This window comes from Protopterus annectens, chromosome 1.part0 (genome assembly GCF_019279795.1).
Source record: "Protopterus annectens isolate FY-2018-M chromosome 1.part0, PAN1.0, whole genome shotgun sequence".
Taxonomy (NCBI): Eukaryota; Metazoa; Chordata; order Ceratodontiformes; family Protopteridae; genus Protopterus; species Protopterus annectens.
The window spans coordinates 381795701-381807880 of NC_056725.1; the positions used below are offsets into that span (position 1 = coordinate 381795701).

General features: G+C 41.9%; 1 protein-coding gene across 2 annotated transcripts in view; it reads left to right on the forward strand.

Moving 5' to 3' along the window:
- STPG4 (sperm-tail PG-rich repeat containing 4) overlaps positions 1-12180 on the forward strand; it is a 368777-nt gene that overhangs the window by 57355 nt on the left and 299242 nt on the right. The window lies entirely within an intron of this gene.

Below are 12180 nucleotides of genomic sequence, written 5' to 3' on the forward strand. Positions count from 1 at the left end.
CCCTATAAATCAACCCTGGCATCTCCTGGCAGGATAAAATCCCCACCTCTGTCAGTACTCCCAGAGCATACCACAGCACCAGCTGCCAGTGTAGTGCTACCTGATGTGGAGGTTCCAGGTAGTGCAGAGGCAGCAGAGGCAGTGCTGCCAGGTTGGGTCCACATATGCTTGGTCCAATTTTACTGATTATGTTAACAGCAGGGCATTTATGCCACTTGTGTTGAAATTAAATTATATAATATTTTTAAAGGATTTTACTATATATTTCCTGCTTGTGGTATTTGAACCCACAACGTCTGACTACAGTATTAGACTTAACTCCTACAGTTGGCTTGTGCTACAGATTGAAGCATGCATGCTTGCTTTTACAATTAGGATATGCATGCTTACTTTGCTACAACTGCATTGAAAATAAATAAGTTAGGTAAAAGAATAGTTCTGTTGGGCTGCATACATACACCTTGCTTCCCTCAGTTTCCTTACATTCTCAGCATGAGCCTCTCTAGTCACCATAATCTCTGCATTGGCTGTGGAATAAAGAGAAGAGAACAAGAGAAAAAACATTATGCATACCAGTCTTGCCTATATGCAGCTTTCCATCTACTATAAATTCTCTTTATCAGTATACTTACACAACTGCGGGATGTTATCAGTCCTGAACTCATCCAGCCACTGGTTGAGTGTATCCCTCTTGCACCTTTTCAGGTCATCAAAATGATGCCTGGACTGTTCTCCAGTGCATGGAATGCTAGCCTCACTGGAAAAAGCAAAACATATAACAATGTATCCTTTTTTTAAATTGGGAATGTCTGCATCCTGTCTGCAGGTGTTCTGTCTGCTTTACATGTGGGCCATTAGTCCAGGTTTGTTTGATAGTAATTGATACACAAACGTAAGAAGCAAAGCTTTAAAAAAAATCTGTAAAATAACAGTACAAAATAAATGCTAGTATACATAAAATATGTCTACACAAGCCTGGATTTGAACTCTCACACTAATGAGCCTACAAAACACAGTAAGGGTGTCTTATCCCTCTTTGCCACAGAAACAGCTTTGCAGCAGGAATAAAAATCATTGCACATACAAGCAAGTCCAAAATCATCCACAGTAATAACAAGACATATGGCACGTGTACACTTCAGATTTGTTTATACTCGTGTTATTTTCAGATGTAGTGCAATGAGTGATCACACAAACATTTATGACTATTGTTTGCAGAAGTGCATCTCTATCTTGTCTTTGAATGGTGTTCATTTTTCTCTTATCTGTGCAGTAGTGTGACAAATTATGTATGTAAGGCATTTTGTGTCATTGCCCTTAAAATGTGTGAGAATATTAAATGGCAATAATATACAGTTTTTAACAAATGCAGGGCAGATTGGATGTTACCAAACCGAAACTGTGAAATGTGTGCTGCTTACTTGCATTTAAAACCTTGATACAATTACTTCTATACTTTGTAAGTCTAACCTGGCTGACATACCCACTGGAGGTAAGGGAGTCTAAACTGCTGTTGTGTTTCCCTTCTCCCTACCAGTAATCATTTACATCTGCAATCCATTAGCAACAAACACTGATGGAGTGCCTGCACTATGTTTACACTTGCTACACTGAGCCAAGAATTTCGGATTCAGTAATTCTAAGGAGTTCACACCTTGTTTGCATCTTCACCATGCTCACAGTCCTGAATCCACACCATAAAAAGGGAACCATGTAGCTAGGCAACCTGAATGTGGAGAAATGTTTATGTGGATAACAGAGAAAAAGTTTGCTATTACTTTGGTTTTATCTGCACAGAAGACTACTTACCTTGATAATGTATGATTGCATTTTTCAGTTATATACTGGATTTGCTCACATGTTACTAGGAAAAAAGTATACACATATATATGAACTTCTTAGAAGTTTACTGATGGCATAGACATTTTTGTCAGGGCATTTTACTTTCTGAACTGCACAGCCTTATTAACTTTAACAACAACTGTTTATGTTGCAACTGTTTCTCTTTATACTCTCCTATTGTTATTTCAGTGAAATGTAAATGTACTGTATTGTCAATGATACAGGATGGCCCAAAGACACCTCTAGGGGAGTGCTGGGCACAGGTGGAGGTAACTGGCAACTATGTAAAAATGACTGTTATGTGGCAAATGTGTACACATGTCTTTGGGAAAGTTTGTTTGATAGCATTTATAACAATTTACTGCTGTTTTATCCCTTTGTTTTGTACAAAAATGTCATTTGCTTTTTGTTATGGAGGTGGGAGGCCAAGTTCCGTTTCTGTATTGGCACAAACAAAATGTTTTTATATTGGTTTGCTTTTCTATTGTCACTTCTTGTTTTGGTTTGTGTATGACTGTGATATGTTGCAACCACATAACTTCTTTATATTTGTAGAACTGAAAAAGGTTCTTGTTTCTCCAGTTGGTAATATTGATAAACTAATAATATGTGTTATATCTAAGCAGGACTTTTATTTGTGATATTTATATGTAATATATATCTTTTGTGTTTTATGTCACCTAGGACTAGGGCACCCAAGCATGCTAACCCCTGCAAACCCCACTTCAGTGACTCAGAAAATGATGTCATCATCCAAGCATTTCAGCAACATGGTGCCTTTCTGCTTGAGAGAGGACATGAGGATGTCTGGAAGAATGCAAATTTCGAACCAGATGGTAAACAAAATGAACACTGTTGGGGAATGCAGAAAAATATATTATCAGGTATGTCATAAGGCCACTGACATGATTTCATTGGGCTGGAGGAGAGCAGCTGCAGTGGACCATGGACAGCTTGCTACCGGGGGGGGGGGGGTCCTGCTACACAGCCACCATTGACTTCAAATGAAAATTCCAGTCTACTGCCAGGGATCCAGAGAGCTCAGTGGAAAGTGCACAACAGCATGTGACTGATGTTGGTGCTTGTGTTTCAGGGAGGATAATTATGTCCCAGGAGGAGCTTTCTGGTAGGCTTATCTACATCAATTTTTAAATATTTCTTGTAGAGTAAAATATTGAAAGCAATACTTAAGTTGGTTTAATAATTTTTTGGGGAGTGGAACTAGTTATAGATTGATACAGTTAACAAAACATTCTGTGCATCCAGTACACATGGGCTTGGGGTGGATGTGTCATCCAGGTTTCAGTTAAATGTATTGTTAATGGACATATAAAAGCCAACATTCCTCCCTCCCCCTGTGTTATTGTTATTGTGATGATGATGTCCTTACAGTTTGCTTAACTTCTTCCAGGACCATCCACCCTAGCAACTGGGACTCATCTGCACATGGTAAACCAAATATTTTTATTTCAGTACTGATGAGCATTTCATAGAAATATTTGTTTATCCATATGCATGAGGTGGGTGCCAGGACTGTGTGTGTGTACATCTAACAGTGGGACCACGTTTGTTAGATTATATTGAATTACTGTAATAGTGTAGCTATTAATTTCTTTCCTGTGTTTGCTGCTTATTATCACAGGTGATCCTGACAGTGGACTCCTACCACCTGATGTCAGTGTATCTGCAGACTCTGATGATTATGATGGCTAAACACTGGCACAGTCTGGGGGTGCAGAGATTGAATCTGACACTGATGTTGACATTCAGCCATTCCCTGTAATTCTGTCGGACACAGCCAGTAGGTCTACACAAACCCATTCCAGTAATACCTCAGATATTGAATAGGTGGAGGGTGAGACACTTGATCTGGGGAGTGTGGTTACTGTGTCAGTGTGGTTACTGTGTCTACAGTGCCATCTGGCTCTAGCCAAAGTGTGGGTGAGGTGCCATGCAGGAGGATTGTTAGGGGTGCTTGGAGAAGGCCTGCTGTCAATCCTCCACCTGATCCAGGGGTGTCTTTCCGTGCCACCCAAAGTATGTTTAGGGCCATCACAGAGGCAAAGGCATGTTCCAATAGGGTCTCCAAGGAAATGCTTAGTGTTGTAGATGTGTTACAGGCTGACATGCATGACTGCCTCCACAGTGTTGCAGATTCAGTGGATTGGACGAATAACACTTTAAAATGTATGATGTCTGTGATGGAATGTCTGCTGGGAGGAGGACCGCATCCTTGTGGGCGTAAGTCAGACGATGTGGCTGTGCCTGATTACACTGCTGTACTGGCACTACTTCAACTGCTCCATCAATGGCAGAGGTGTTTAAACCCACATGTGGCAGGCCATGGGGTAGTGGTCCTGGGCATACTCGTGAGGAGAGCTCATCCAGCAGACATCAGTCATGTTCAGGTATCAGCAGTGCTTCTGACCATAGGCATGGACATGCCAGTGCAACTCCTGGCAGAGCCAGTTCTCAGGGTCAGGAGCAATAACAATGACCTGTCACCTCTACTATGTATGGCTCACAGCTGTCCTACATATCAGGATGTAGAGCTAGCACAGTGCTTGGCTGTGTTCTTGCAGACACACACCAATTTCACCTAGAGTGCCCATACAGACACAGACACATAATTGCATTCTGTCTCAGTGGTCATTTGATACTTTATCCAAATGTTTGCCTGTTTCTCTTACTTATTCACATGCACTCACTACCTTTTGTGTCAGCATAGGCCTCCTGCCCCCTCCCCCCCACCCTAACATCCTGTGCAAATGATGATAACTGTGCCATATCCTTGTTTCCTATCTTTTGGATTTAGGGATACATAAGTCTTTTGTCTGATGCTTGGAGTGCATAGCTGACTTAGTGCTTAGTATATCTGTTTTTGTGATGCTGTTTTGCAAATTGTAGTACTTTCTTACAGGTTTTTGTAATGTGTACATCCCTCCCAAACTCTTAGACCAACAAAGCTGGACTAAGCCACAATTAAAAGTGTGACAAAGGCCCAACAATGGGGAGAGATTTTAAATATTGTGATTGTCACTTTTGTGTTGGTACATGAATCAATGAGTCTTCGTGGGTCCTGTTTAAGTAGCTTTATTCTATACAAACACATTACTGTAGAGGCTTATTGACTATGACTAAGTAACTTATATAGAAACTAACTACTGCGATCGTACATGCTCACTCACTGGCTGCTTCTACAAAATCCCTAGGGATTGCATGTGTCTGGAATTCATACATGCACACACAGCCTCACATGCTTCTTAAAGACATAGCACACACACGTTACACTCTGATCTACAGTGATCTTACAAACTTAGTTGATGGAATAACAGGTTTTGCATTACTATTTTTAAGTTTGCTCTGAGGGATATGAAGTCAAAAACTGAAATGTGTGTCATTATTTACTAACTTCATTCTTTAATTATTTGCCATTACAAACATATGAGGCCAAAATGTGGATATTGCATGAAAATCTGTAGATTTTACACTTAAGACCTAGTACTTAATAGAGGACACATGTATTCACATAAGTCAGAGCTGTCACATCTTGATGTAATTGCTATAAAAATCATCCACCTTATACTTACATTACCAGGTAACAGTATGCAATAATATGCCATTTGGATTCTTAGACATTTATTTTTCTATTTCAGGTTCAACACTTACCTTGGAAATCCAGCAGTTGCAAGAGTTTTAGTTCAGGTTTGACTCTGTCTGATGCTAGCAGTACACAGTCATTATGTGGGTTAGTAAAGGTTGTGAGCATTGCCTGGCATCAATGTTATTGTATGTATGTATGTGCTTTGGATGAAGGTTTTAGCCCCTTAGGTGGTGAGAATTTGTGTTATCCATTGCCTCTTGGCCAGTGAGAGGCCATATTGTGGACTTCTAAGTCTACCTACACCCACAGCAGCTGCTGGTTTCCCCCTCTGACTCCTCACCTGCGTGTGGCTGTGGTGACCTTGTCAGTGTTGGTGAGATGTATGGCCCTTCCCCTTGCAGTTCCTGCTGAAGCTGTTTTCTCAGGATAATGTTGCATAACATGGCACAGATGGTGAATATTTCAGCAGATGTATGGGGATTGTACTGCTGGGCACTCGCAGAAGTATCTATTCTCCAGAACTGTAACTTCAGCAACCCAAGCACACCCTCTGTGATATTTCTTGTTTGAGCATGTGCCTCATTATAGAGTCCTTCAGTTGGTGTGTGTGCATTTCTGATGGGTGTCATCAGCCATGGTTCCAGTGTATAACCTGCATCCCCCAGTAAATGACCCTGTGGGATATCCCCTCTAGTAAACATCTCTACTGTTGACAGTTGTGCCAGATATGTGAGTCATGGTAACTGCCTGGGTTGCCAGCAAACACAGTCAAGATGATTCCCTTAGCATTACACACAACTTGTCAGTTAATAGAATAAAAGTCCTTTTTGTTTATATAGATCCTTCCCTGGTCCCCAGTTGGTGCTTTAATTTCTACATGTGTACCATCTGTGGCACCCGGACTTCAGGGTAGTGTGTTACAGGGTAGAACTCCTGCATAGTTCTGGCTCTGTCCTCAGTTGTACAGGGAAAATATATGTACTCACTGGCATTTTGCAACATAGCATTCAGGAATTGATGGAGGATCCTGAATGCTAATGCCTGTAACACCCCTAGCATATCTTCTGTTGGTCTCTGGAATGTTCCTGTAGCTAAAAAAAGTGCTACACATACCTTAGTCTCTACTGGTATCAGTTCCCCTTAGTTTGCCCTTGCTGTTAGTTGAGGATGTCATAGGTTGCAGAGTTCTTATAGTGTGTCTCTATCCACCATGTAGCACTCTATAATTTCCACCTCTTGCAGACTATGAAAAGTTAAATGGGGTTTAAAAACCCTTCTCCTTCTTGGCCATGGTCTATTAGCAGCAGCATAGACATGTGCCTGCTGCACATACAGCAGCCCCTAACATTCTTCCCGTGTAGCCTAGTTTCTGTGGTTGTATTCCAATAGGTTTTGGAATTTGCAGGGAAAACCAGCACTGAGTCTACATGGTTGCTTTATAGCTTGTTGAATAGCTCCTCCATCTTGGATTGGTTGGTTAGCATGCAATTCAGCTGCTTATGCTGTAATTAGCATGCCACAATGTTTACCGTATTTGTGTGGCTCTACACGGCATGTAGTGCTGCTTACTGAGCACAAAATGGCGTGGTATCAGCACAACACACACACAGTTTTAGCGGACAGTGTAGGTTTTATTGAATCTGCACCAATATGTAAATTCTGTCTCGGATCCTCCTTAAGTCCATAACTTCCATTCCAAATGTTCTCATGCATATTTTCATAAATCTACCCTGTTTTGTTATACTTTCTGTTCTAGATCCCCCAGATACAGGTTCCTGTCCCACCTGTGAATAATATTCTTTGCTGAAAGGCAGTTGTCTCTCCCATAATTCGCTTAATCTCCTTAATAGTAGTTTTAGGTAGGTGGGATATAAATACATGCCAATGTAATCCTTCATCCCTGCTCCTATGTGCTAGGCTTGTAAAGGCTCCAGGGCAATTAGCCTAGTACACACCTATGAACCTATAATCACAAATCTATCATTGTTATCTTCTCCTCTTCTGTGTCTATTGGAGCCCCTCTCACAATCAGTATCATTACCACTCTTTTCCTTTGCCCCCAGTACTCTGCTGAATATCAATTCTGAAATTGTTTGTCAAATTCACATGCTCATTTCTATCCTTGTGTGTCTCCTGTAACATTACTGTTTGCACCCCACACTTTAATACTCTTTGCTTCTTGTACATATCTACAATGCCATTCACATTCCATGGTATAGGTAATAAGGCAGTAATTCTGACAAAGAGCTATTACTTTCACATATTGTACAGGAGTGTTTGTTTTTAATATGTTTCCAACTTACAAATATTAAGGCTAATTTTATTTGCAATTGCGGCTTCTCATCTCTGTTTGAAAACATATTGCATTTCTTTTCACTTCAATAACAATACTCAGGAAACAAAACACATTTGCAAAATGTTGCCTGTATGAAATCAGCACACAGATCACAGATGCACTAACTTTGCGCATATCTGACCAACTGATTTCACACAGCAGCTGCAAGCATGCCTTTTAATATAGAATTGTACATTGTCACTTCAGACTTCTTGTCATTGTCCAATGAAATATGAATTCTGAATGTTTTTTCCATAAGTACAGACTAGTGTTATAGGTCTAATAACATTATCAAGTGTCAAAAAACTTTTTATTTTTATAAAAGGTCCTTTATAATTTATATCCCTTAATATAACCATCCTGGAAGTTTTGTTTCTAGATATTACAAACTTCCAAACTTACAACCGTAAGCTTACCGCAGTGAACATTTTGTTGTCTTGTTCCTTTACTAAACCTCAACATTTTAGACCAGATTTGCAAAATGCCAGCTGCAGAACCTTATCTCTTGGTCAGTACATTTATATCTTAAATGCGATTTTCAGATCGGAAACCTAATGTTGCACAGTTACTGTAAAATCACCTTACAAGGTAGTGAACATGATGTTTCTTTATACTTTATGCCATAGACCCAGGAGGTGTTATATTGTAAGAAAAGTCCTAGATTATTTATTGGTTTATTTGTTTATTTACTATTTTATTTACTTACATTTCTTTACTGGAAATCTCCAACTGGGAAGACTTCTTTATGTGGCTTTCCAGGACAAAAGCTCTAGTATAAAAGCAGGGAAGTACATGTTTTTTACATATAAGGTGCTATAAAAAGTAAAATTTACAAAAAGGTGTAGTAAACAAGGACATATAGCAAACAGGTGTGACTGTCAGAATATATCACAAAGATGGCATTAGCTTTGTAAAAAGTTATTGGCGTCTTTACTCCCACAAGGGACAGAATGACTGAAGTAATATAATTGTACATATAAGAGATTTTATTAAGTATAAATGATAACGTCAGATAAATGGAACTATGGAAGGTGCATGCACATGAAATTTGAACCATGTCACCTAGACAAGATATGCACATATTGGAATTACGTGTATTATGTGTATATCATAACAAGTGCAAAATTATCAGGAATTCTAATGTGCGAATTACTTAAGAAGGCGGGCTAGGTGTATGAGAACAACTAGAAACATTGATAATGCATACATTAGGTAAGACTAGACTGTGAGATGTGAGGGTAAGTGCATTACATAATACTACATTGATAATAGATAAACTTTCAATGCAGCCTTAAAGACCTTCTTTTCTAGTTTCAGCTTTAATTTCTAGGGAGCCCTATGGCAGAATTTCCCCAACAGAAGCATTGTGTTTGAGAAACATAAATTCAACTCTAAACAGAAAGTACAGTTGTGCACACTTACCATAAATGTAGATGTTCGAGTGTATTCACTGTTTCAGTCATCACATTTGGGTTATCCCTGCCAGGGTAGTCGGTCGGCCTGAATATCAGAGACTTAGTATTTCTGTGTTGGTTGCTGTCACATGAGGACTGACGTCAGTGGTATAAAGGAAGGCATCCAACGGCATTACATCAGTTTTTCTTGCCCTAACCTGTCAGGACCCCCCCAAAGTAGGAGGCCAGGCTCTGGTGGTAGAACCCCACCAGTGGAAAATAAATACCAATATGTCCCTTGTAAGGAAAGGAGAACAACAAGAAAAAAAAGGAAGAAAAAGAGAAGTCAGGGGGATGGAGGGAGGGAAACCAGGACTGCAACAGTGAATACACTCGAACATCTACATGTATGGTAAGTGTAAACAACTGTACTATGTTCTTCATGTTTCACTGTTGCAGTCATTACATTTGGGTAGATTCCCAAAGCTGAGGAAATGGCTGGAGGCAGTCCAGGAAGCTAGGGGCTGGCTAGCATGCCCTGCAAGACTGCTGAGGCAAACCCTGCCCTGGATTTGGAGAAGAGAAGCAAGTGGTAATGCTTGGTAAAAAATATGAACAGATGTCCAGGTGGCAGCCTCCAGGATGTCCCTGGTGGGGACTCCTCTGAGGAAAGCTGCCAGAGGTGGAGGCTGCTCTGGTGGAGTGTGTCCTGATCCCCCTGGGGGGAGGCTTGCCATGCTGTTTGTAGCAGAAATTAATGCAGTGTGCTATCCATCTGGAAATGGTTTGCTTGGAGATGGCTCTGCCTTCTGCCACTGAAGCAAAGCTAACCAGCAATTGGTCAGACTTTCTGAAGGGTTTAGTCCTGTCCAGATAGTATCTGAGCTGTCTGTGCACATCTAGAGAGTGCAGAATCCTTTTCCCCTTGTTTTGGGGGTTAGGAAAGAAAGTGGGTGAATGGATGGACTGGTTGAGAGCCACACTGGACACCACCTTGGGCATGAAGAATGGATTAGTTCTGAGGACTATCCTGCCTGCATGGAAGATGATGAAGGTTTCCACAGCTATGAGTGCTTGCAGCACAGTGACTCTTCTGGCTGAAGTGATGGCCAGGAGGAAGGCTGTCTTCCAGGAGAGAAATTTTAGCTCTGCAAAAGAAGCTGGTTCAAAAGGGGGCAGGGTGAGCTTTTCCAACACAAAGTTAAGGTCCCAAACTGGTGTTGGTGCCCTTCTGGGGGGCCTCAAGTTGCTAGCCCCTCTGAGGAACTGTTTAATCAGAGGGTGTGAAGAAATAGGCTGCTCAGTAGGAAAATGAGCAGAAATAGCAGAGGCATGAATTTTTATAGAGGAGAAAGAGAGACCACTATGTAGTAGGTCAGCAAAGTAATTCAGGATGAGAGGGATGGAGGGCTGTGACATATTGACCCCCTTAGCCTGGATCCAGGTGCAGAACCTTTTCCATTTATCTGCATAAGACTTTCTGGTGCAAGGGCGTCTGGCCTCTTGGATAATATCCAGAACCTGTTTGCTGAGGATGGCAGATTGGTCAGGGGTTAAGGTATAAGCCAAGCTTCCAAACTGAGGGTCTCCAACTGGGGGTGCATGAATTCCCCTTTCCTCTGGGTTAGGAGGTTTGGAATCTGAGAAAGATTCCATGGAGGCTGTGGGGACAGACTGCGCAGCAAGGGGTACTACTGCAGTCTGGGCCAGTCTGGAACTTTGAGAATGGTCCTTGTTTTTTCCTCGCTTATTTTGAGCAGTACCCTGGGAATGAGAGGTAGGAGAGGAAAGGCATAGACCAAGAGGTTTACCCAGGGGAAGGACAGGGCATCCACTTTTAAAGCCATGCAGTGATGCTCCCTGGTGCAGAATTTGCTGACCTGATAGTTGGTGTGGGAGGCAAAGAGGTTGACCTCCAGGATTCCCCATTTCTGAGCTATTACGAAGAAGGTGTTTCTGTTGAGCTGCCACTCGTGGGGGTCCAAGAGCTTTCTGCTTAATTGATCTGCCAGAGAGTTGAGAGAGCCTGGCAGGTATTGTGCTAACAGGTGTATTTGCATGGAAGAGGCTATGAACCAAAGGGTCATGGCCAGCCTGCACAGTGGGTGAAGTGAGTCCTTCCCTGCTTGTTGATGTACCACATCACAGTGGTGTTGTCTGTTTTGATCAGGAGAATCCCTGGAGAGAGAAGGGGTTTGAAAGCTATCAAAGCCTGCTGCACAGCCAACATCTCTTTTTGATTGATGTGAGGGAGAGTTGCTGGGGGTTCCATTGGTCCTGTATGCACTTGCCATCCAGGTGTGCACCCCAAGTGTAGTCTGCTGCATCTGTGGTGAGGGTCTGGGTGGTGGGGTGTGGGGAGAATGGCAGTCCCTTGTTGTGGGAGCAGGCTGTTGCCCACCAAAGAAATTCCTTCCTCAGGCAAGGAATAATAGGCAGAAGAGTTTCCAGATCTTAAGAGCGTTGACACCAAAGGCTCTTTAGGTACCACTGAAGTTTCCTCATATGCAGTCTGGCATATGGAATGAGGAGTATGCAAGATGCCATGACCCCCAGGGCTTGCAGGATTTCCCTTGCAGAAAGCTGGGGTCTGGTGGCCAGTTGAGAGAAGTAAGCTGATAGGAAAAGTAGTTTCTCTGGTGTAAGGCATGCCATCTGGGATGCTGTGTCTAGGCTTGCTCCCAGGAAGATTATCCTATTGGTGGGCACCTGTTTGGATTTCTTTTCGTTGATTGTGTACCCTAGGGAGGTTAGTTGGTCCTTTACAAAGGCCTGGTGTTTGAGCAGCTTTTTTTGGCTGTCTGCCTGAGTAAGGCATTCATCTAAGTAGGGGTAAATTTGAATATTTCTTTGTCTGCAAAAGGCAATGGTCGGAGCCAGGCATTTTGTGAAAACTCTGGCAGCAGTAGATAAGCCAAAGGGAAGTGCAGAGAACTGAAAGGGTTGAGATCCTGCCCTGAAGCGGAGATATTTTCTGCAAGATTCCCTGATAGGAATGTGGAGGT